The sequence below is a fragment of the Spinacia oleracea genome, chromosome 6 (assembly GCF_020520425.1).
Source record: "Spinacia oleracea cultivar Varoflay chromosome 6, BTI_SOV_V1, whole genome shotgun sequence".
In the NCBI taxonomy this organism is placed as follows: Eukaryota; Viridiplantae; Streptophyta; class Magnoliopsida; order Caryophyllales; family Amaranthaceae; genus Spinacia; species Spinacia oleracea.
The window spans coordinates 10,020,712-10,045,471 of NC_079492.1; the positions used below are offsets into that span (position 1 = coordinate 10,020,712).

Sequence of the window (24,760 nt, forward strand, 5' to 3'; positions counted from 1 at the left end):
AAACAGAACTACTAGTTATCTTGCATTCTAATCGTCTAACGTTTTCTATGCGTCTAATTTTATAGAAAACTCCGACTAGGGACCATTTTCAACCTTTTGACATTCAAGTTCACTTGATAGACATTTCTTAGTCACAGGACTGGTCCTGACAGTCTATCTTGAATATATCGTCAAATTGAAGGGACTCATCATTTAATAAACCACAAATTAAATGGAAAAATGAATTCTTTTCATTTGTTGTGAATGATTAACCAATAATGTTTTACAAAGATTTAAACTCTAAAACTTTAAAACATTAAACAGGGACATCAAAGCCATTCTCCAATATGCTTGATTCCCATAGCTGCAGTGTGCGAGTTGTGCTTCGCCTGCGGCAGAGGTTTAGTTAATGGATCTGATATGTTGTCATCAGTTCCAATCTTGTTTATCTCGACTTCTTTTCTTTCAACGAACTCTTGTAGAAGGTGAAATCTACGAAGTACATGCTTGACTCTCTGGTGGTGTCTAGGCTCCTTTGCCTGTGCAATAGCTCCGTTATTATCACAATACAGGGCTATTGGTCCTTTAATGGAGGGGACTACACCAAGTTCACCTATGAACTTCCTTAGCCATATAGCTTCCTTTGCTGCTTCATGTGCAACAATGTACTCCGCTTCAGTTGTAGAATCCGCAATGGTGCTTTGCTTAGCACTTTTCCAGCTTACTGCACCCCCGTTGAGGCAGAAGACAAACCCAGACTGTGATCTGAAATCATCTTTGTCGGTTTGGAAACTTGCGTCCGTATAACCTTTAACAATTAATTCATCATCTCCACCATAGACCAGGAAGTCATCTTTGTGCCTTTTCAGGTACTTCAGAAAATTCTAGGCAGCAGTCCAATGCGCCTCTCCTGGGTCTGACTGGTATCTGCTCGTAGCACTGAGTGCGTACGCAACATCCGGGCGTGTACATATCATAGCATACATTATTGAACCAATCAATGATGCATATGGAATCCCATTCATTTGTCTACGCTCATCAAGTGTTTTTGGGCACTGAGTCTTGCTTAGAGTTATTCCATGAGACATGGGTAGGTAGCCTCGCTTGGAGTCCGCCATCTTGAACCTATCAAGCACCTTTTTGATATAAGTGCTTTGACTAAGTCCAATCATCCTTTTAGATCTATCTCTGTAAATCTTGATGCCCAATATGTACTGTGCTTCTCCTAGATCTTTCATCGAAAAACATTTCCCAAGCCAAATCTTGACAGAGTTCAACATAGGAATGTCATTTCCGATAAGTAATATGTCGTCGACATATAATACTAGGAAAGCAATTTTGCTCCCACTGACCTTCTTGTATACACAAGATTCGTCTGCGTTCTTGATGAAACCAAAGTCACTGACTGCTTCATCAAAACGTATATTCCAGCTCCTGGATGCCTGCTTCAATCCGTAGATTGACTTCTTTAGCTTGCATACCTTTTTAGCATTCTTTGGATCCTCAAAACCTTCAGGCTATGTCATAAACACAGTTTCTGTTAAAACGCCGTTTAAGAAAGCAGTTTTGACATCCATCTGCCATATTTCGTAATCGTAATATGCAGCGATTGCTAACATTATCCGAATAGACTTTAGCATTGCAAATGGTGAAAAGGTTTCATCGTAATCCACACCGTGGACTTGCCTGTAACCTTTTGCAACCAATCTAGCTTTGAAAACTTCAAGTTTCCCATCCTTGTCCTTTTTCAGTTTGAAAACCCATTTGCTTCCAATGGCTTGGTAGCCATCTGGCAAATCGACCAAATCCCATACTTGGTTTTCAGACATGGAGTCTAATTCAGATTGCATGGCTTCTTGCCATTGCTTGGAGCTAGGGCTCGTCATAGCTTGTTTGTAAGTCGCAGGTTCATCACTTTCAAGTAATAGAACGTCATAGCTCTCGTTCGTCAAAATACCTAAGTACCTTTCCGGTTGAGATCTATATCTTTGCGATCTACGCGGGGTAACATTTCTAGATTGACCATGATTCTCACCAGATTCTTCTAAAGATCTCTGAGTTTCATCCTGAATGTCATCTTGAGCATTCTCTAGAGTTTGTTGTTCGACTCGAATTTCTTCGAGGTCTACTTTTCTCCCACTTGTCATTTTGGAAATGTGATCTTTCTCCAAAAAGACACCATCTCGAGCAACAAACACCTTGTTCTCAGATGTATTGTAGAAGTAATACCCCTTTGTTTCCTTTGGATAGCCCACAAGGATACATTTGTCAGATTTTGGATGAAGTTTGTCTGAAATTAATCGTTTGACGTATACTTCACATCCCTAAATCTTCAGAAAAGACACATTTGGAGGCTTTCCAAACCATAATTCATATGGAGTCTTTTCGACAGCTTTAGACGGAGCTCTATTTATAGTGAGTGCAGCTGTATTTAGTGCATGTCCCCAAAATTCTAATGGAAGTTTGGCCTGACCCATCATTGACCTGACCATGTCTAGCAAGGTTCTGTTCCTCCGTTCCGACACACCGTTCCATTGTGGTGTTCCAGGAGGAGTCAATTCTGATAGAATTCCACATTCTTTCAAATGGTCATCAAATTCATAGCTCAGATATTCACCGCCTCTGTCAGACCGCAGTGCCTTAATCTTCTTGCCTAATTGATTCTCTACTTCACTCTGAAATTCCTTGAATTTGTCAAAGGATTCAGACTTATGCTTCATTAGGTAGACATAACCATATCTACTGAAGTCATCAGTGAAAGTGATAAAGTAGCTGAAACCACCTCTAGCATTTGTACTCATTGGTCCACATACATCTGTATGGATTAAACCCAATAGTTCATTTTCTCTTTCTCCAACTTTAGAGAAAGGTCGCTTTGTCATTTTGCCAAGTAAACATGATTCGCATTTACCATAATCCTCTAAGTCAAATGGTTCTAGAATTCCTTCCTTTTGAAGTCTTTCTAAGCGTTTCAAGTTTATATGGTCTAATCGACAATGCCACAGATAGGTGAGATCTGAATCATCCTTTTTGGCCTTTTTGGTATTTATGTTATATACTTGTTTGTCGTGATCTAATAAATAAAGTCCATTGACTAATCTAGCAGATCCATAAAACATCTCTTTAAAATAAAACGAACAACTATTGTCTTTTATTAAAAAGGAATATCCCTTAGCATCTAAGCAAGAAACTGAAATGATGTTTTTAGTAAGACTTGGAACATGGAAACACTCTTCCAGTTCCAAAACTAGCCCGGAGGGCAACGACAAATAATAAGTTCCTACAGCTAATGCAGCAATCCGTGCTCCATTTCCCACTCGTAGGTCGACTTCACCCTTGCTTAACTTTCTAATTCTTCTTAGTCCCTGTGGATTGGAACATAAGTGTGAGCCACAACCTGTATCTAATACCCAAGAAGTTGAATTAGCAAGTATACAGTCTATAACAAAAATACCTGAAGATGGAACGACTGTTCCGTTCTTCTGATCTTCCTTTAGCTTCAAGCAATCTCTCTTCCAATGCCCCTTCTTCTTGCAGTAGAAGCATTCGGATTCAGAAATGGGTTGACTGACCTTCCTCTTTACAGATTTGGCGCCAGTTTGCTTAGTTGGGCTGGCCTTGTTGCCACCTTTCTTAGCATTCCTCTTCTTTCCAGATTTCTTGAACTTGCCCCCACGCACCATAAGCACATCCTGCTTATCACTTTTGAGCGTCTTTTCAGCGGTCTTCAGCATACCGTGAAGCTCAGTGAGCGTTTTGTCCAGACTATTCATACTGTAGTTCAGTTTGAACTGATCATACCCGCTATGAAGAGAATGGAGGATGGTGTCTATAGCCATTTCCTGAGAAAATTGCTGATCGAGCCGACTCATATTCTCAATGAGTCCAATCATTTTGAGAACATGTGGACTTACGGGCTCGCCTTTCTTAAGCTTGGTCTCAAGAATTTGCCTATGAGTCTCGAATCTTTCGACTCGAGCCAGATCTTGGAACATGTTCTTCAACTCACTGATGATTGTGAAAGCATCTAAGTTGATGAACGTTTTCTGCAGATCTGCACTCATGGTGGCGAGCATTAGACATTTCACATCCTTGTTGGCATTAATCCAACGATTGAGGGCTGCCTGAGTGACCCCGTCGCCTGCGGCTTCGGGCATCGCCTCTTCTAGGACATACTCCTTTTCTTCCTGCATAAGAACTATTTGCAAGTTCCTTTGCCAGTCAAGGAAGTTTTTCCCGTTCAACTTCTCCTTTTCGAGAATTGATCGAATGTTGAATGAATTGTTGTTTGCCATATTTAAAACTACAATTGAAAAGAATAAACAAATAAATAACCATTCACAGTTTCTCTTAATAAACTTAAATTCTAGCATACATGCATAATTCAATGTTTATTAAGCATTTTATTCAATTTATGTGTTCCGGCAGGTGTGAATAAAATGATTCCAAGATCCTAAAATCATTGAAGAACTAAGCACATTCTGTCGAATTAATCCTAAAACATCTTAGGTAAGCAAAAGCCTTTTGCTAATAGTCTAGAAACTATTCTTGGTTGATAGGTACGTCTAAGAACTTATTAGGTAAACCTATCGATTTTGCCACGACATAAAAGGACTCCTTACTTATATCGTTGAGTTTCACAAAAACTAACATGTACTCACAATTATTTGTGTACCTTGCCCCTTTAGGACCAATAAGTAACACCTCGCTGAGCGAAAACTATTACTAGATTGATGTAAAGGATATCCAAGCAAGTGTATATTTTGGCATGGCACCTTTTAACTCAATTTTTATGTTTGGAACTTAAGGCTCTTACTATGTTGGTTAGATTTTAAGTGAACTAAAATCCTTAATCATGCAACATAATCAAGCTTTTGATCTCATGCATTTTAAGACATATTTAAAAGCAATAAATAACTTAAAACATGCATACGATAAATGTGATCTAGTATGGCCCGACTTCATCTTGAAGCTTTAACTTCAAAGTCCGTCTTGAAAATCTCCGTGGGAGGCACCATTTTCTTCAAATAGAATAAGCTATAATTAAAACTAATTACAACTATTTGATGGTACGCAAACCATATTTGAATTGAAAAACAACTTTGGTACTTTAGACCAATTACATTCAAATTAATGGTACGCAGACCATATTTTCTATCCTATTTGGGCCATACTAGTCACTTCATAACCTGCAAAACAGTACATATACAATATATACCATTCACCCATTCATTATCATGAATGGCCCACATAGCTGGTTAGTAAAACACATTATGCATCACATAAACATTTGTAGCAATTAATCAAGGGCACCAATAATCTACAAATTATAAGCAAAAAATATGCAACGACTAATTTTTAAACATAAAAACTAGCCGTTGAGCATCAAAATGGGTAATTTTAAGTTATGGGTAGTTGGTGAATTAAGTTTCAGAATAGGGGTATTATGTGAAATAAGTAATAAAATAGGGGTATTTGGTGAATTTAAAAATTAAGCTAACGGAGGACTAACAGCGCGTCATTAGTAAGGGTATTTTGGGTATTAAGTCATTTGTGAGGGGCATTTGGTGAATTTCTGAAAGTCGAGGGGCATTTGGTGAATTACGCCAAAATTCGGGGGTATTTCATGAAAAATCCGTTAATTCTAATCAAGTTGTTTTAACCTTAAGGATTTGTAGACCTAATCAAAAGTTTATGACTAAAAAGGGGCTCCTACTTAAACCAATAAATTCATATGCTTTACTAATTTTAAACATAAAAATGTATTTCTAGTCTAACCGGAAACATACAAATTTAATTAAAATTTAAAGCTCATATAAATTTATAATTGAATCCAAAAAGTTTAATTTAATTTCAGTCGTATTTAAATTAATTCATGATTTTAATTTTAGTAAAATAATTAGAATAAATAAAATTTATTATAATTACAATATTCAAAATTAAAATCCAAGAAAATAATTTAAATTATTAATTTTAAAATTAATTAAAATTACGTAAACTGAAAATTTCAAATTAAAATTTCAAAACGATCTAATCGCAACGCAACAATCCCACGCAACGCACGCAACGCACGCCCATGGGCCACACGCACACAGCCATCGCTGGCCATGTGCGCGCAGCCCATGCGCTGCGTCGCATCGCTGCTGCTCACCATCGCAAGGCATCACGCGAGCTGGTGATCGCTGCGCGCGCCAGCGCTTGACGCACGAGCATGCTGCCGCAGCCCATCGCTGGGCGCAGCACTCGTCGCACGTCGCAACAAGCAAGCTGCTTGCCATCGTTGGGCGCAGCGCTCGTCGCACGTCGCAACAAGCACGCTGCACGCCATCGCTGGGCGCAGCGCTCGTCGCACGCACAATGGCGCTCGCTGCGCGCGAGCGATCGATGCTGCGCGTAGCACTCGTGGCACGCGAGCTTGCGCTCGCTGCGAGCGAGGCTCCGCACGCTTGCGCGAGGCAGTGCGCGCTATGGCGCAGCTCGCTTGCTGCCCACACGCGACTGCTCGTGCCTTGCTCTCGCCCTCGCCCATTCGCCCATTGCACACAGCCCACGACACAAGGCAGGGCTGCTGCCTTGTGCTCGTGCACCATGACCTTGCTCATTGCATTCGTACCGCATGGGCGACGAGCTCCCTTGCTCGTCGTCACATGCCCGCACTATACAACACCCCTTAAGGGTAACACGTAGCGTCCATTGCTTTGTGCGTGCAAGTTATATGAGCGAATCGCATAAAAATTTAATATTTATATTCGAAATTAATGACAAATTAATAAATAATATTAATTTCATAATTTTAGGGCGAAAAATCGAAAATTTATTATTTAATTGATTTCCGATTAAATGGATTCAAGTCTAGGTCATAAAAATTTAAAATTTAACATAAATTTACAATTTTTATGGTGGTTTTTAATCATAGGTGTCTAATTAAATTATAATTAATTATGAAAATCAAATTAATTCTAAATTATTCCAATTTTCAACAAATTAATCATAATTACAAATTAGATTGCATAATTAACAAGGCTAGGCATTCAAACTTGTTAAACATATACAGTAGGTCAATCAAAAATTCAAGATTTATCAACAAGAATCGCAAATATTTAATTTAACATCTTAAATTTACGAAATTTTGCATTCGAAAAACTAAAACCTCCGAAAACTCATAGTTAGGCTTCGAATATGAGAATTCTGGGTTCGGCCGAAAAGTGTAATTTTTGTCAAAATTTTAGAATGCCTTTTACATGCGAAATTGATACAAAAATCACTCGATTTGGATGAGTAACGAAGAAACTGCCGAAAAACTGCGTACGTATAATTAAATAAACGCAATTTGCAATTAATTAACAATTACGAAAATTAATCACCCCTTTTAATTCTTGCAAATTTGTAATATTTAACCATGTTCATGCAATTTAGATTATGAAAATAATAAGAGGCTCGTGATACCACTGTTAGGTTATGATACATATGACAATTCATAAATCATGCGGAAAAACCATAAAACCACGAAAGCATATTATTTACACATAATCATTTAGCATAGTTTAGATTTATACTCTTTGTTGCGTGCCTTCCCTAGCTGCGCCCGAACCGAACAAGAACAAGTCTTTAGGACACCAAGTGTCGCCCCTCCGTAGATAGTCCACAGCACGTCCGGATCCGCCTTAAGCTTGATCAACTAGGATCGCCCTTAAGGTACTTAGAATTTTCGGCACATATAGGCAATTGTGTGACTGAATTTTTGCTCTCAAAAATCACTTTTAATACTTGAAATCTCTATACAAAATAATGACCCTAGGCCTTTATTTATAGAGGCATGGAAAGGGAATCGTAATCCTATTAGGATACGAATTAATTAAACTAGAATCCTAATAGAACTCTTATTTAATTAATTCATCCTTTTAGTTTTAGGAATTTAATCATTAGTCGAAACCTGATAGCTTTAGGATTCGTATAGCACACCAACACACACGCACGCACAGCAGCCCACGAGGGGCGCCATGCGCGCGCGCGCAGCCCGCGAGCTCGCAGCCCATTGCTGCGAGGCCCACACGCTGCCGCAGCCTTGGCGCGCGCTGGGCCTGCCTTGCGGTGGGCCTGGCGCAGCCTTGGCTGGTGCGTTGTGGCGCGCTGGCTTGCTGGGCGATGGCCCGGCTTCGTGCTGGGCCTTCGTCTGGCAGGCCTCGTCCGATGCTAATTCGTACGATACGCTTCCGATTAATTTCCCGATTCCGGAATTCATTTCCGATACGAACAATATTTAATATTTCCGATTCCTGAATTAATTTCCGTTTCGAACAAATATTTAATATTTCCGTTTCCGGAATTATTTTCCGATTCCGGCAATATTTCCGATTCTGACAATATTTCCGTTTCCGGCAATATTTCCGATTCCGGCAATATTTCCATTTTCGATAATATTTTCCGATACGTACCATGTTTCCGTTTCCGGCAACATCTACGACTTGGATAATATTTATATTTCCGATACGATCCATATTTCCGTTTCCGGCAATATCATCGTTTCCGGAGCATTCATTTCTTGCCTGTGACGATCTCAGCTCCCACTGAAACCAAGATCCGTCGATTCCGAATATCCATAGATGAAGTATTTAATGCCATTAAATACTTGATCCGTTTACGTACTATTTGTGTGACCCTACGGGTTCAGTCAAGAGTAAGCTGTGGATTAATATCATTAATTCCACTTGAACTGAAGCGGCCTCTAGCTAGGCATTCAGCTCACTTGATCTCACTGAATTATTAACTTGTTAATTAATACTGAACCGCACTTATTAGACTTAACATAGAATGCATACTTGGACCAAGGGCATTATTTCCTTCAGATTACCCTATTGTTTGTTGGGGTTGTAACTTATCGTATGAAAATAATTCCTCTTTAGAAAATATTTTCATTTTTATCTTTTGGAGATAGTATCTAATTCTTTAATTTTCTAAATTTCAAATTACAGGTTATTGAAGAACTAGCGGGGATTAGACAAAGAAGAAATATCACTTTTGGTGGTGGGTCTCATATGTGTAATTGCTATACTACTCCGTACTTTGTATATTGAAACAGTTATACAACTATGTAAATATTTGTGGTTCTTTTAAATGAAATTTTCATTATTTATTTTGGTTATCATTTTAGCTAATTTTAATAAACACTAGATTAAAAATGCACGGATGACTATATACCCGTTGCATTCTCACAAAAGAGTCAATGCTTTATCTAATGCAACGGTTGCTAATAATGGCTATAGATTGTTGCATTAGGTATAAATGGCCGTTTCATTAGACCTAGTGCAACGGTTCTTGGTTAGTAGCAAAGACTGTTGCATTAGATCTGTTAGGCCGTTGCAATAGAACCTATTGCAACGGTTTAATGGGGGAGTCGGACTACCGTTGCATTATCCTTTATAACCGTTGCATTAGGCCTAGTGCAATGGCCGCAACAGCAACGGTTGATGAACCGTTGCAATATGTCTTTTGCAACTGTTTTTGGCCCTTTTGCAACGGTTTTCGTGCGTTGCATTTGATCGTTTATGTAGTAGTGCGAAAAGAAGTTAGTGGCAGCTTGAAGTGTTTCTAGATCGAACATCAAGGACTCGACAGTTGTGAAATCCTCAAGGACTAGAGCATCATAACACAAGAAATTAGATTTCAACATACTACCTCCGTTTCAAAATGATATTTATACTTTTTCGTTTTATTTTGTTTCATAACTATTTTTACATCGAAAATGATAAAGATCGCAACATGCGACCTTTAAGCCGTGTCACAATGATGACATAGCATGTTTATGTGTCATGATTTAAATTGGAAAATAAAATATTTAACTTATATAATCTATTATACATGTTTCAAATAAAGTTAGAAAAATCTTAATATTCTAATTTGTTTCCTTATTTATATTGACTAACTTATTTATATATTTTCATAGTAAAAATATTGCATTGATAGTAAAAATGTTCTGATAACGCATAACCTACGTGGCGTCTATATGTACTAATTAAACTGTGACACGTAAGATTGCGACAACTAAATGTTGTCGCAACTTGCGACCTTTATTATCACCCTTTTTACATTGTACTTTATACTTTTTTTTGACATGAAAAATTGTTATCTTACCCTTTTTACCCCGTAACATTTACAACTTTTACTCAATTTATCTTAATTAATTCTTTATTTTTTTACACCCAACCACTTTTTATTCATCTATATCATGTTATCCATAATTTATTATATTCATCCATCTTTTTACATATTCTTCATTTTTTTTTTAACAATTTGTGCAAATAGTAACAAATGGTAAATATCATTTTAAAATTGATATAGTAATTAATTACCAGCCTATAAAACAAGAGAAAACAAGCAATATTAGTTGAGGACTAACAAAGAACAAGAGAGAGGAGAAATTATAAATCAATATTCGATATCTATTTCACAAATACATATCACCCACTAAACGACAAAATAGAGATAAGATAAACGCTAAAAGACAAAATCAATTTTGTTTGAAAATGTCATCCGTTTTTGGAAAATGACATTGGTTTTTGAAAAATGACATCCATTTTTCCAAAATGACATCAGTTCTTTGAAAAATGGCACCTGCATTCATTTTTTTCTTATCTCTATTTTGTCGTTTAGTGGAGTGATATGTATCTTAAAATACATATTCCCTCCGTCCCAAAATTATAGTCATGTTTAACTAAAAACACGGATTTTAAGAAAAGTGGAATATAGTGTGTGGAAAATAAAAAATATAGTACATTGATGTTGAAAATGCTACATGTACACATAATGTACAAGATTATCTTGTACAACACCATTAATCTGTTCACACATCATCAAACCCACTAAAAAATGAGAATGAAGGACAATAAATATGACATTTCAACCAATAGAAAATCATGGTGTACAATATGCCTTGTACACTAGGTGTGCATGTAGTAGTATCCTGAAAAAGTAGAATATAGTACATATATAAAGGAATAATGTACATGAGAAAGAGAAAATAGTACATGTAAAAAGGAATAAAGTACATTTTCTTTTTGTTTTGTGGTCCCAAGTGAGGATAACATGGGAAATATTTCATGTTCAAATAAGGAAACAACACTATAATTATGAGACGCCCGATTTGAAAAACAGGAATATAATTTTGAAACGGGGGAGTATCAGATATTGGCATCTCCGCCCTCCAAGAGAAAACAAGTAATATTAGTTGAGGACTAGCAAAGAGATGAATCGATGTTTACCATTTCTAATGTCTAGAGAGAATGACTTCTTGGCCTTCCTACAAAAGTGATACGTGCCCATCGCAATTAGCAACGCTAAGGTCGCTACTGGCACAACGATTGCAACTACTACTTTCATCATAGTTGTTTTGTTTTGTCCTGCAAAGGCAAGAAACTTTAGTCATTTGAAAGATTTGTTATTATCCGAAAACAAGGTATTTTTTACTAAACGAGCTACTGCCTTCGTATATTAAAAAGAGATACACTTTTCTTAAATTGCCGAATTTTAAAAAGATGTATACGTTTCTATTTTGATATGTCTCGTTCTCCAATTTCAATTATATTAATATTTCTCTCTTTCTTATGGTCCCCACACTTACTCACACTACAAAAAATTGTACCATTAACGACGGGAAAAATCATGTCGCTAAAGGCCAACAATCGTTGATTAATGACGGGATTTTCTGTCGCGAACCCGTCATAAAAAGGGGCCGTCGTTAATGGAAAATCCCGCCGTTAATCCGTCATAAAAGACATTTACGACAGTTGTTCCCGTCTTTGTTTGGTTGTTAGTCCCGTCGCAAAAGACTTTTGTGACGGGATTTTTGACCCCGTCGTAATTAGGTTGTCGTTAAAGATACAAATTATTGTAGTGTCACATCATCTTTTTACTATGCACTACAAATTTATGCATCAATTAGAGATGGATTTTGAGACGGATACAATTAACGTCTCAAACTTGAGACGGATTACTAAAATTTTGTCTCTAAATTAAAATTGAGATGGAATTGTATATGGAGTTTCAAAAATTCCATCTCAAATTTGTAATGGATTTGCAAAAATTTCGTCTCACTTTTTTTGAGACGCCCTCTATAAAGACGCCATATTTCCGTCTCAAATCAGTCCCTAAGCATCATTTTGAGACGGATTTGGACTATGTGGAGACAAAATTCCTTATCTCTATAAAATGATTATTTTGTAGTGATACATCATCTTATTTTAATAAATTCAACTCCATCTTCTAAAACTACGTGTCGGTCAAAATTTATTTCTCTTTAAAATACGGAGGGAGTATTTTTTTAAATTTTATTTACCAACGTGGTTAATTTAAAATTGTATTTTTCAAACTAGCTACTATTTTGACTTTAAAGTAAAACCAATGAACCAATTTGAGTTTTTTTTAATAGTGAACAAGTTTTAATTTCATGAATAGTGATCCGCTTAATTTTTTTAATTGTAATCCGGTTTGCTTAACTCCTAGCCTCTTTTCAACTCCAATGGTTACTTATAGGGTCTTGCTCGCAAATATTAAAAATATAAAGCAATTAATTAAACTATTGTTGCGGGTATTGTTAATTCTCTTAAATAAGTGAATTTGATTTATTAAGTGAATTTTCTTGGAAAATCAACCAATAATGGGTGCATGAAAATGACGTGAAGGGGAGGATAAATGCGGTTCAGTATTTATTAACAATTTAATAATTCAGTGAGATCAATTGATCTGAATGTCTGGCTAGAGGTCGCTTCAGTTCAAGTGGAATTAATAATATTAATCCACAGCTTACTCTTGATTGAACCCGTAGGGTCACACAAATAATGCGTAAACAGATCAAGTATTTAAGTGAATATATGTTCATTAAGTACTTTATTTATGGTCATTCGGAAATGATGGATCTTGATTCTAGTGGGAGCTAAAATCATCACAAGGCAAAAAAATGGTATTACCGGAAATGAAGATATTATCGGTAACGGAAATATGGTTCATGACGGAAATATAAATATTATCCAAGTTGAAAATATTGCCGGAAACGGAAATATGGTTCGTATCGGAAAATATTATCGGAAATTGAAATATTGCCGGAATCGAAAATATTGTCGAAAACGGAAATATTGTCGAAATCGAAAAATATTATCGGAATCGAAAATATTAACGGAAACGTAAATATTGTTCGAATTGGAAATAAATTCCGGAATCGGCAAACAAATCAGAAGCACGACGAGCGACAAGCCGACAAGCGAGCCCGCCCATAAGGCTCGCGAGCTCGACGAGCCAGTGCCAGACACAAAGCCCAACGCCAGCACCGAGCACGAATCCCAACGCCTAAGGTAGGCAGCAAGGCAGCAAAGGGGTCGACGACAAGGCAATGGGCCAGCGACCAAGGCCTGCAGCGCGCGCCAACCAAGCGTGGCCTGCAAGGCTTTGTGGGCGGCAAGCAAGCCTATCGCGCCAAGGCCCGAAGCCCCCACATGCATGACTTAGGCTCCAAGTTACTTGGGCCGTAAGTTGTTCGTTTTCCTAATCCTACATTAATTGGACTCCTAGTATTTAATTATTCTTATAATTCTAATAGAAATAGGTAACAAGAATCCTAATAGGTTTTAGTTATTTGATTCCTAGTAGGATTACAATTCTCTATTTCGCACCCTATAAATATGTGGTTCATGATCACAATTTATTGATAACATACAATACATTACACTACAAGAAATTGATTAATTACCAACCGCTAAAATTGGGGGGGGGGGGGGGGCGCCTTGCGTCGGAGATTTGGTTGAGTTGTGCGCGGTGGGTGGCGGCCAGATCTCAGGTGGTTGAGTTGTGCGTGGTCGTGGCTGCGACGTGAGGTTGAGACCTCTCAGGTGGTTGAGTTGTGCGCGTTTTTATTTTTTTTTGAATGGTCGAATATCTTGAAGGAGGAAAGAGTGGTCAGTAATTGTGTTGAGTAGTTAGTTTTTTTTTTTATGTTTTTATTTTAGCGACCGCTTATTGGTCGGAGATATTAAATAAACGGTTATTAAAATTTAAAATTTATTTTGATAATAGTCGGGTATTTACCGACTGCTAATTAGTCATAATGGAGCTAGAGCGGTCGCTAAATTTATGACCGTTTTAAAGACGGTTGGTAAATTTTAAATTTACCAACCGCTCTTTATTCGGTCGGTAAATTTAGCGACTGCGTAATTTGCGGTCGATAAATTTATTTTTACTGACTGTTTTTTTGGCGGTCGGTAAAAACGGTTGGTAATAACGCGCTTTCTTGTAGTGTTAAATTCAAGGGAGAGTTTAATATTTTCCTATCACATTTGTGAGTTTCCCGAGTGCATAAAAACCTTAGAGAATATTCTAGTCGGTTGAATCTAAGGCGGATACGGACGTGTTGTGGACTTGTTACGGAGGGATGACGCTTGAAGTCCTTTACTTGTTCTTGTTCTATCTGGAGCAGCTAGAGAAGGCACGCATCACATAGTATGTATACTAAATTAAGCTAATTGAATATGTGAATTTAGATTCCTGGCTTTTATGGTTTTTCCGCAAGAATTATATTATTCATAACATTACAGTGGTGTCACGAAATTTTTAAACTTGATTTATTAAAATTAAAAATATTTATTAACTTGATTTCGTTTTAAATAATCACGAATAATCGAATTTCGTCATTTTAGACGTTTTTACGATTTATTATAAACGATAAATTTATAAACGAAAATTTATTTAATTTTTGTTAACGATATTTTACAAAGAATTATTTTAGTTACACATTTCTATTTTTATAAGTTGCTGAAAATTTGCAACAAATTCCTGAACTTTTGCCTAACTATGTGAAATTACTAAAATACCCCTAAGAAACACAATTTCCATTTCTCTTCTCTTCCTTCTCTTCACTTACAAGAATGAAGAAATTTCTTCATTCCTCCCCACCCCCAATTCAGTCCATGTTCATTGCTTCTCCTTTACTCTAACAGTTTACAAATTCAATTTCATTTTCAGAATTGAATTTCAATTTCAATCTCAAAAACCAAATTAAATTTCAATTCCCCTCCCCTTTTGCTCTCTCTGATTCGAACCAACCACCACCGTGACAACCACCGTCTTCCACCACCACTACCACCACTGTCCAACACCCCCTTCAACCACCCAGCACCGACACGCCCCCCCTCCAGCACCATTGCGTACCACACCGTCTCTCCTCCACCTCCCTCGAACTCCCTGCCCCTGCCCCTCCCCTGTCCTTTTCTTTTTCCTTGCCTCGCTGTACCAACAACGCCACACACCACCACACCCGACTACCATCACAACACTGCGAATCAACCTCCGCCCCTATATCTCCGGCGAACCTCCTTTCCTCATCCCAGAATCGACCAAGAAACACCACCAATTTCCTGTTATCTTACCCCTGTTCGTACCCCCTCCCTTTTTCTCCTTGTTCCGCCACCACTGTCAACCACCACTATCACCGTTGCATCTCCGGCGTTGCGCCGAACCGCCGAGCCTAGCTAGTCGCCACCTTCTTCCTCCCCTGCTCCTCTTCGTGCCCTGCTCCTTCGTGCCCCCTGCCTTGTCTCGTGCTTCTCTTTTTTTTTTTTTTCCAGAAATCCAAAATCAGTTTCAAGGAAAACTTGATTTATTCTCCTCAAACCCATATTTAAGTTGGGGCATTTTCATTTGGGCTTTTGGATGAGTTAGAAACTGAATTGTTATTTTCAGATTTTCTAAATTATTAATTTTCATGCTTAATAAATTGTTAATTTTGATTTTACTAAAATAAATTACTAGCTTTAATTAACAAAAACAGAATTTAAATAATATTCGTATAAATCGATATATATATATATATATATATATATATATATATATATATATATATATATATATATATATATATATATATATATATATATTTCGTTTAATAATATTTTCAATAAATTATGAAATTATATTTTTTTTTATTAAAATTCGTTATTTATAAATTCATTACTAATAAAATTTATTATTTATAAAATATTGATTTTAGATTATTTATCGTTTTAGTAACTAATCCAATGATTTAATATTTTGAAAGAAATCGGACTCATAGCTCAGGAAGAACGTTCCATCAAACGGGACGTATAAACTACGGTTGAGGTAACATCTATTGTTAACACCCATAATGCCCTTATGAACCGTGTTTTATTAGATTATGAAATATGTGAAGGAAATATGTCCTTCACCCAAGGTGCATTAAGTATAATACCAAGGTTCAGATTAATTGCGAACAATTAATTCAGTGAGATCAAGTGATCAGAACAGCTAGCGGGAGCAATGCTTCCGATCAGTGAATTCTAATCTATATTAGGCTCACAACTTACTCTTGACTAAACCTATAAGGTCACACCAATGGCATGTAACAGATCACCAATGGCATGTAATAGCTTTTCGGGAATTAGTTTGGAAAACGTATTATACGATACGACCTGGCGTCGTAATCGTATATCGTATCGCGAATATTCATAAGTTGGTCGAAACGAATAATTGTATCGTATGACGGTGATTCGTCATATACGATACGGTAAATAATAGCCGTAAGGCGTTCGTCGCGAATACGAGCCGCATCGGAGCTGTCGGCCCGTCGAGCCAAGCGCGCATGCGCTCAAGGCCCAACGAGCCAGCGAGCTCGCAACGCAGCAAGAAAGCCAGCTCGGGGCGTGGCAGCGTGCATAACCGCACATCAACACAGCAGCGAGCACGCAAGGCCCACGGACCATGCTGCTCGGCTGCGCACGCTGTGGACTTCGGCCTGCAGTGTGTTGGTTGGGTGCGGGTTTGTGCTCGTGTTTGAGTGTGGTCGGTCAAGGCCCTTGGTCTTGGCCGGTTACACTAATATAATAATTAGGTTATTATATTTTTCCACACACTCCAATAATCAGTTTTCCAAGTTAACCTAAACCTTTTCCTAAATTACGTTCTTCGGTTTTTCTCTCTGCTCAAAAACTGTTCATCCCGAAAAGCCAAAATCTTGTGCGTTGTCTAAGCTACAATAATCAAGACGGATCTGAATGTGTCGGTGAACCAAATAGAGGAACGAAACGTGGAGTTCTTTGTTCGTGTTCGTTGATACAATACTCCGGAAAACACGCTTCGAATGTAAGTATGCTTAAACTGTGTTGTATACATGTTTCCTGGCTTAGTGATAAGTCATATTTGTATAGGATATTTTAGGCGCATTTAGGTTGCATTATTAGGCATTTATATCATTTTAGTTGCATTTAGGATCACATTTGCATAAGTTATTGTTGTCGTACTCTATTACGCCCCGTTTGTGTTTTCTTAATGTTTTAGGTGATTTTACGGTCATTTGGATGCTTTCGGAGTGTTATGATTTGATTTGGATGATGAACGGATGGAATGTTGACTCGAGGATCATTGCATGTCTCTAGGGATAATTTTGAGTCAACAACAAGGCTAAACGCTATTTTTCTAAGCATCAAAACGGACAAGCGTTCACTCTTTTGATGATATCTCAAGTTCTACATGTCGGAATGAGACGATTTTTATTGGGCTAGAAAGTAGACTTCAAGAGCTTTCCGACGATAGGTCACACATCCTTATAGGCATTGTAGAACAAGAGTTATGACATAAACAAGATGGCTCGACTATCCGATTCGCCCACGGCCGAAAACGCAGGCCCAACTCTCCTTCTTGGGCGCGAAAACCAACGACCAACCAGCGGGCCCGCTGGTTTCTGCGCCCAAGTGATTTTCGCGCATGCTTTCGTCTTCGTGATTGTCCAATTAAATCTTAGCTTATGTAATTGTTATTTTTCCTATTTTGTTTAGAATTTAGGAAGCATATAAATACTTCAAGGGAATGCTTTTATCCCTTATGCTTTTATTTCCTTTAGGTTTCAATTCTCCTAGATTTCTAATTCACGTTCTTTTTCTCTCTTTTCTTTTTTCATGAACCATAGTTTTTCTACAAACTCCATTAATGTAATTCTTTGAGGTATTATTGATTTTCCTTTTATTTTATTTATTGCTTTTAATTATTTTTTCATTCTTAGATTTGATTTTCATTGTTCGTTTCATGATTGAGTGGTTCGCTTTCTAGGGTTTGGGAATCCATGTTTATATTATGAATCTTTATTATTATTGGTGATGGTTTGATTATTCATTGATATTTCTAGTTGATTAGGTTTATATTATTAATCTTTGCAATCTGATCAATTGTTTGATTAAATCATGCTAATAAGGTTTAGAATTGAAAGATCGAATTTTAGAGGCTTACCTACAATTAGCAATTCTCATTATGTTAGCGATCGTACTGCATATGTTGAATTGAGAGTGTTAAGACCCGACCGTAGGATTAACTTGTGCTCTAGATAATTTGAATATTTGAATTGTGGATGATGTTTTGATTGATTTTGAACTATGAACATGGTGAACCATTGCCTTAAATTTTTTTAGTTTATTTTTCTATTTATTTTATTTTAAACATTGAATCCTAAAATTCGTGACATTGTTAGTTTCGCCATACCTTGAAAGCTAGATTTAAATAGCCATCTCTATGTGGGTTCGACCCTGCTTACCCTACTACATTGTTAGGAGGTTTCGTTAGGATTTTATTTTTGACGGGTGTATGATAGCCTATCAAATTTTGGCGCCGTTGCCGGGGAGACGGTTTTATTTTCTTTTTAGCTTTTATTTTTGATGAGATTACATTGTATATATTTTTTCGTTTGTGTATAAAATTTCCCTTTTTTTATATACATGGCTTCTATTTGTTTTCCTCAATTCGAAAATGAAGTGTTTTGGAGGTATTATTATAGGCTCGGAGATTTTCTTGGTCCAAATCATCTTTTTGAACAATGGGAACTATGTATGGTGATTTATGAAGAATTGAACGAAGATACAAGATTGGTGTTGGATTCCATGAGTAGTTATATATTTGTGGAGAAGACTCCAGAAGAGTGTTGGTATTTGATTGAGCAATTAGCTAGGGATACATATGAGTGGAAGATGACAATGTTTGTTGAACCTACTCTGCAAAATTTCTCTTTTCCTATTCCTCAAACTCACACCCCTCCCCCATATTATTGTTCTTATTGTCATTGTCATTGTCATGACCATGATGCTTCTCTTTGTCCCTATAACGAGTCATATGTTAGTACTATCAACCCTTTCCTTCGATTTGATATGCAAAATTTCCAACTCGAACCATCTTATTGTGACATGAAAATCATTTATAATGATGATGATGATGATGATGATGATGATGGTGGTGGTGGATTTGTTGAGAATGTTAGTTCATTAGAGGAAGGTTATCATTGGACTTTTGGTACTGAAGAGGAAAAGTTGGATATAACGGAGACTTTGAAGGATGAAGAATCACTAATGGTTGTAGAATCGATGGTTGAGAAACCGTTGGTTGCGAAACTTTTGGTTGAAGATTTTAGTGACAAGTTTATTCACGAGGGTGGAATTGTAGGTAAAAGCATTACTGACCCTATATCTCCTCCCGCCTATGTCCCGTTCTCGCGGAGGCTTGATCTTGTTCCTTCATCCCCCATGTTAAGCCTTTCGCACTTTATCAATAGGTCTCCATTCCATGATACATTTGACCTTATTGTCGACCTTGATGCTCATTCAAAAACGTCTACATTGCCCGAGGAGCAATAGAGGGAAGTTGTAAATATTCTCCTTTTCCTTTTTCTTTTGATTTTTCCTCTACTTCTGATTCTTTTTCTTTTGGTTTTATTTTTTCTGTTTATTTATCACCTATTTGCGAGGATGAATTTGGTTTTACTCAAGCTATACGTAGTGCTCAATGACATGTTTGCAGGGGCATTTGATAAATTACTCAAGGCGTTGGATTCTTCTGATTAACAATTTGGGTGGAGTCAAGCTAATGACTTAAAAGGAGCGCTTATCGGGAGGCAACCCGATTCCTAACTTTCCCTCATTTCAATTTTCTTCATTTATTTCCATTTTAATTTAGTATTTTATTTCTATTTGCTTAATTTATTGGAAAAAAAAACAACAAAAGCACAAAAATATTTTCCTTTGAGTTCACTTGAATTCATAATTTTATTTTATTTTTAGATTAGTTTTCGTTAATCGTATTTATTTATTTATTTATTTATTTTGCGTTTAATTTTACTAACTATTTTTTTTTTCTTTGAGTTCACTTGAATTCATAATTTTATTTTATTTTTAGATTAGTTTGCGTTAATCGTATTTATTTATTTTTGTGTGTTTAATTTTTACTAACGATTTAATTTTTGAGTATAGTGGTGTGTGATTTTGTTTTTAGGATGTGTAGGTGCAAGATAAGTTAATTCCGAATTTTTGATGCATCAACAAGCTTCGGCTAGCTCACTCATTGCCGTTGTGTTACTCTCTTGTGCGAGAAACCCAGCAAGCTATGACGAGCCCAACCTCCACTAAGTGTTTCCCGATGAAAGACTTAGGAGAGGCACATTACATATTGGGCATCAAGATCTATAGGGATAGATCTAAGAGGATGATTGGACTAAGCTAGAGCACTTACATTGACAAAGTGCTAGCTAGGTTCAATATGATGGAAGCCAGGAGAGGCCATCTACCAATGTCACATTCCAGACTCAATGTCCCAAGATATCTGATGAACGTAGAAATATGAGTGGAATTCCATACGCTTCGGCTATTGGTTTCGTCATGTATGCTATGATTTGTACAAGGCCGGATGTTTCGTTTGCACTCAGTGCAACGAGCAGGTACCAATCAGAACAAGGCGAGGCACATTGGACTGCTGCCAAGAATATCCTAAAGTACTTGAAAAGGACTAAAGATCAGTTTCTGGTGGTACAGATGATTTAATTGTTAAGGGCTATATGGACGGAAGCTTTCAAACCGACAAAGAGGATTTCAGATCACAGTCTGGGTTTGTGTTATGCCTTAATGGCGGAGCAGTAAGCTGGAAAAGTGCTAAGCAAAGCACTGTTGCGGATTCTACAACTGAAGCCGAGTACATTGCTGCCTCAGAAGCAGCAAAGGAAGCTGTTTGGATTCGGAAGTTCATCGAAGAACTTGGGGTTGTCCCCTCCATTAAAGGACCAATGGATTTGTATTGCGACAATAGCGGAGCCATTGTCCAGGCAAAGGAACCTAAGAGCCACCAGAAGTCCAAGCACGTACTGCGGCGATTTCATATACTTCGAGAAATCGTTGAAAGGAAAGAAATCGAGATTTGCAAGGTTGGAACTGACGACAATGTCGCGGATCCATTGACTAAACCGTTGCCACAAGCGAAGCATAACACACATGTAGCAACCATGGGAATCAAGTATATTGGAGGATGGCTTTGATTTTCTGAGTTTTGTTTTAGAACATCTGTTAGATATATGTTTAAAATAATTCGTTTAACCATTTCATATTTATGAAATTTATTATTTTATATTCATTTAATTTTGCTTTAGTATTAAATGATAGGTTCATGTGATTCAAAATATTCAAATGGGATGTCAAGATGGATTCTTCGACAAAGAAACACACACAAGTGAACTTGAATATTGAAGTCACATAGGATCCCTAATCCAGGTCATTGAAAGGTGGATGACCAATGACTAATGAAGATTAGATTGCAAGTAGATTTGTAGTTCGGTTTCTTGAACTAGATTGACTGGATGTCAGAATCTTTTACATAGATAATTATTGGATCTTGTATCGGATTGACCATGAGAACACTTTAAGAGATTAAAGTCATGTCATAAGTAGTTCTCATTAATGGTGATTAGAACCATTCCTCAGAACATGAGTGATTATGACTGCTCGTTTGAGAATTAGTTAGCTTTGATACTAGCTAAACGTTGCACCGTAAAAGGAGGCTACAAAAGCTGTTATTGGGCATACTATGAATCAAAGTGAGTGTTCATAGATTGCAAGAATGGATTGTCCTCCTATCTTTGATAGGATATGGTGTTATTGTGTAACAAGGCCTCTCGGAGAGTTAGATACTGTGAATTTGCATGGCCGTGCTCAGAATGGTTAAGGCTTAACCTTCTGTAAAAAGTTTAAAAGTTGAGCTCTGTAATCCGAGAAACATTTCTGGACTTAATAAGGATGACTTGGATCTTACCTTATGTTCAGCAAGTAACACTAAGCGACAAAGGAATGTGAATGCACACTTGTCTGAATGACAAGTGGGTGGCTGAAGGAAATATGTCCTTCACCCAAGGTGCATTAAGTCTTATACCAAGGTTCAGATTAATTGCGAACAATTAATTCAGTGAGATCAAGTGATCGGAACAGCTAGCTGGAGCAATGCTTCCGATCAGTGAGTTCTAATCTATATTAGGCTCACAACTTACTCTTGACTGAACCTATAAGGTCACACCAATTGAATGTAACAGATCACCGGATTAAATGAATCGGAAATTCATTTAATAGCTTTTCGAGAATTAGTATGGAAAACGTATTATACGATACGATCTTGCATCGGAATCGTATATTGTATCGCGAATATTCGTAAGCTGGGCGAAAAGAATAATCGTATCGTACGACGGTGATTCGTCGTATATGATACGATAAATAATAGCCGTAAGGCGTTCGTCGCGAATATGTGCCGCATCGGAGCAGCCGGCCCGACGAGCCAAGCGCGCATGCGCGCACGGCCCAACGAGCCAGCGAGCTCGCAACGCATCAAGCAAGCCAGCCCGGGGCGTGGCAACGCGCATAACCGCACACCAACACAGCAGCGAGCACGCAAGGCCCACGGACCATGCTGCTCTGCTGCGAGCGTTGTGGGCTTCGGCCTGCAGTGTGATGGTTGGGCGCGAGTTTGTGTGAGTGTGTGAGTGTGGCTGGTCAAGGCCCTTGGTCTTGGCTGGTTACACTAATATAATAATTAGGTTATTATATTTTCCACACACTCCAATAATCAGTTTTCCAAGTTAACCTAAACCAAATTCCTAAATTACGTTCTTCAGTTTTTCTCTCTGCTCAAAAACTGTTCATCCCCTTGTGCGTTGTCCAAGCTACAATAATCAAGACGGATTTGAACGTGTTGGTGAACCAAATAGAGGAACGACAAGTGGAGTTCTTTGTTCGTGTTCGTTGATACAATACTCGGGAAAACACGCTTCGAATGTAAGTATGCTTATGTTTCTTGGCTTTGGGGATGTTTCGCACATGTTATGTATGTTTAACTGTATTCCCCTACAATATGTTATAATAATATGCCTTTATTGGATTGTGCGATATGAAATGTATTTATAAAGTGTGTTTTATGCATGATGATATTCAAATATGTTTATGAATGATTTGATATGAATGTTACTTTATGAGTTATGAATAGGATACACAACATGATAAATGAAAGTGTAACAGGTCCTGGCAGTTAGTGGGGTTACTATTTCTAGGCCGTGCACGTACCATCGTACCGCGGGACACCCAACAAGAGAGAGTGCTCCTTGAGGGTTAAGCTAAAAAGAAATTACATGGGTACGAGCGTATGTCCAAAAAGGGAGGGTGCTCCTTGAGGACTATCGTAAAATGGGAGATGTCTCGTAAGGCTAACTTGTCAGTTACCAAGTAAAATGAAGGTTTTCTGAAAGATATGGGAACTATTAAAGTTTCAAGATATGAGTGTTGTTTTATAACAATGAGTTTATTACAATGTTTTACTATATTCTATTCTCCCTGTTTGTAAATTAAATAAAATGAATTGAAATGAATTTACGTTGTTAGTGTAGTATGTTACTGGGCCTCGGCTCACGATGTTGCATTTTATGTTTTAGGTACAATGAAGACTACGAGATGCCTTAGTGTGAGGATGTGACAGTCAAGTCAATGTTTGACATATAGTAAGAATAAGTATCTCACTAGTAATAACAGATGTATTAATTAAAATCCAGTTTAATTTCAAGAATTTAGTTAGATTATAATATTACGGTTAAGGGATTTTTTTTACTATTAGTTAACATGATTTAGGAAATTAAGAAGTATTTTGTCGCCTTGCATTTCCCGCGAGGGAGATACGACATGTGACGCTCCCACTAAGCTAGGGTTTTCACTGCTACTTAAAGATAATTAATCTAATTAAAGGTGTCTAGAAGTCGGGGCGTTACATAGGCCCAGCGTCTGGCGTAGGCAGCAAGGCAGCTAAGCGGTCGACGACAATGCAATGGGCTAGCGACCAAGGCCTGCAGCGCGCGCCAGCCAAGCGTGGCATGCAAGGCTTCGTGGGCGGTAAGCAAGATTTACGCACCAAGGTTTGATGCCCCACATGCATGACTTAGGCGCCAAGTTACTTGGGTCCTAAGGTTTTTTATTTATTTATTTGCTAAGAAAGAAATTAAGTGAGAATAATATTATAAGGCTCAAACCAAATTACAACCTAAACTAACTCAAAGGGAAACGAACCAACTAGCTAGGTTGGACCCCTTCACCAAAGAGCTAGGAAAAACACATTAAAACAAAGCTTATAAGGTAGAAAAACATAAGCTATCTCTCCTTCTCACTTTCTTAGGCATAACAAACAAGATTCGTTCTCTAACAATTTGAATAATCCTAGACACCACATGCTGCACATTTGAAACTGAAGCATCCCAAAAATTGTCATTCCTGCTTTTCCATATGAAGTACACTGCAGCTGCTAAGACTACATACCCCACTTGCTTTCTGAATTTAGACAGTCTACTATGGCCTATCACTCTCATGAGTTTCTGCAGATTACAAGAGGTAGAAGATATACCTCACCAATCCTTAAGATCAGTGATGCATCTGCTACTGTAAGGACAATTAAAGAATAG

At 37.6% G+C, this 24,760-nt stretch overlaps 1 long non-coding RNA gene and 1 pseudogene across 1 annotated transcript; one reads left to right on the forward strand and one right to left on the reverse strand.

The window, feature by feature from the left end:
* LOC130462905 (cysteine-rich receptor-like protein kinase 10) overlaps positions 1-24,760 on the reverse strand; it is an 87,993-nt pseudogene that overhangs the window by 48,220 nt on the left and 15,013 nt on the right.
* Positions 15,914-18,002, forward strand: LOC130462454 (uncharacterized). Its single transcript, XR_008922688.1, has 2 exons — positions 15,914-17,118; positions 17,314-18,002. It is a non-coding gene; the product is annotated as an uncharacterized lncRNA (long non-coding RNA).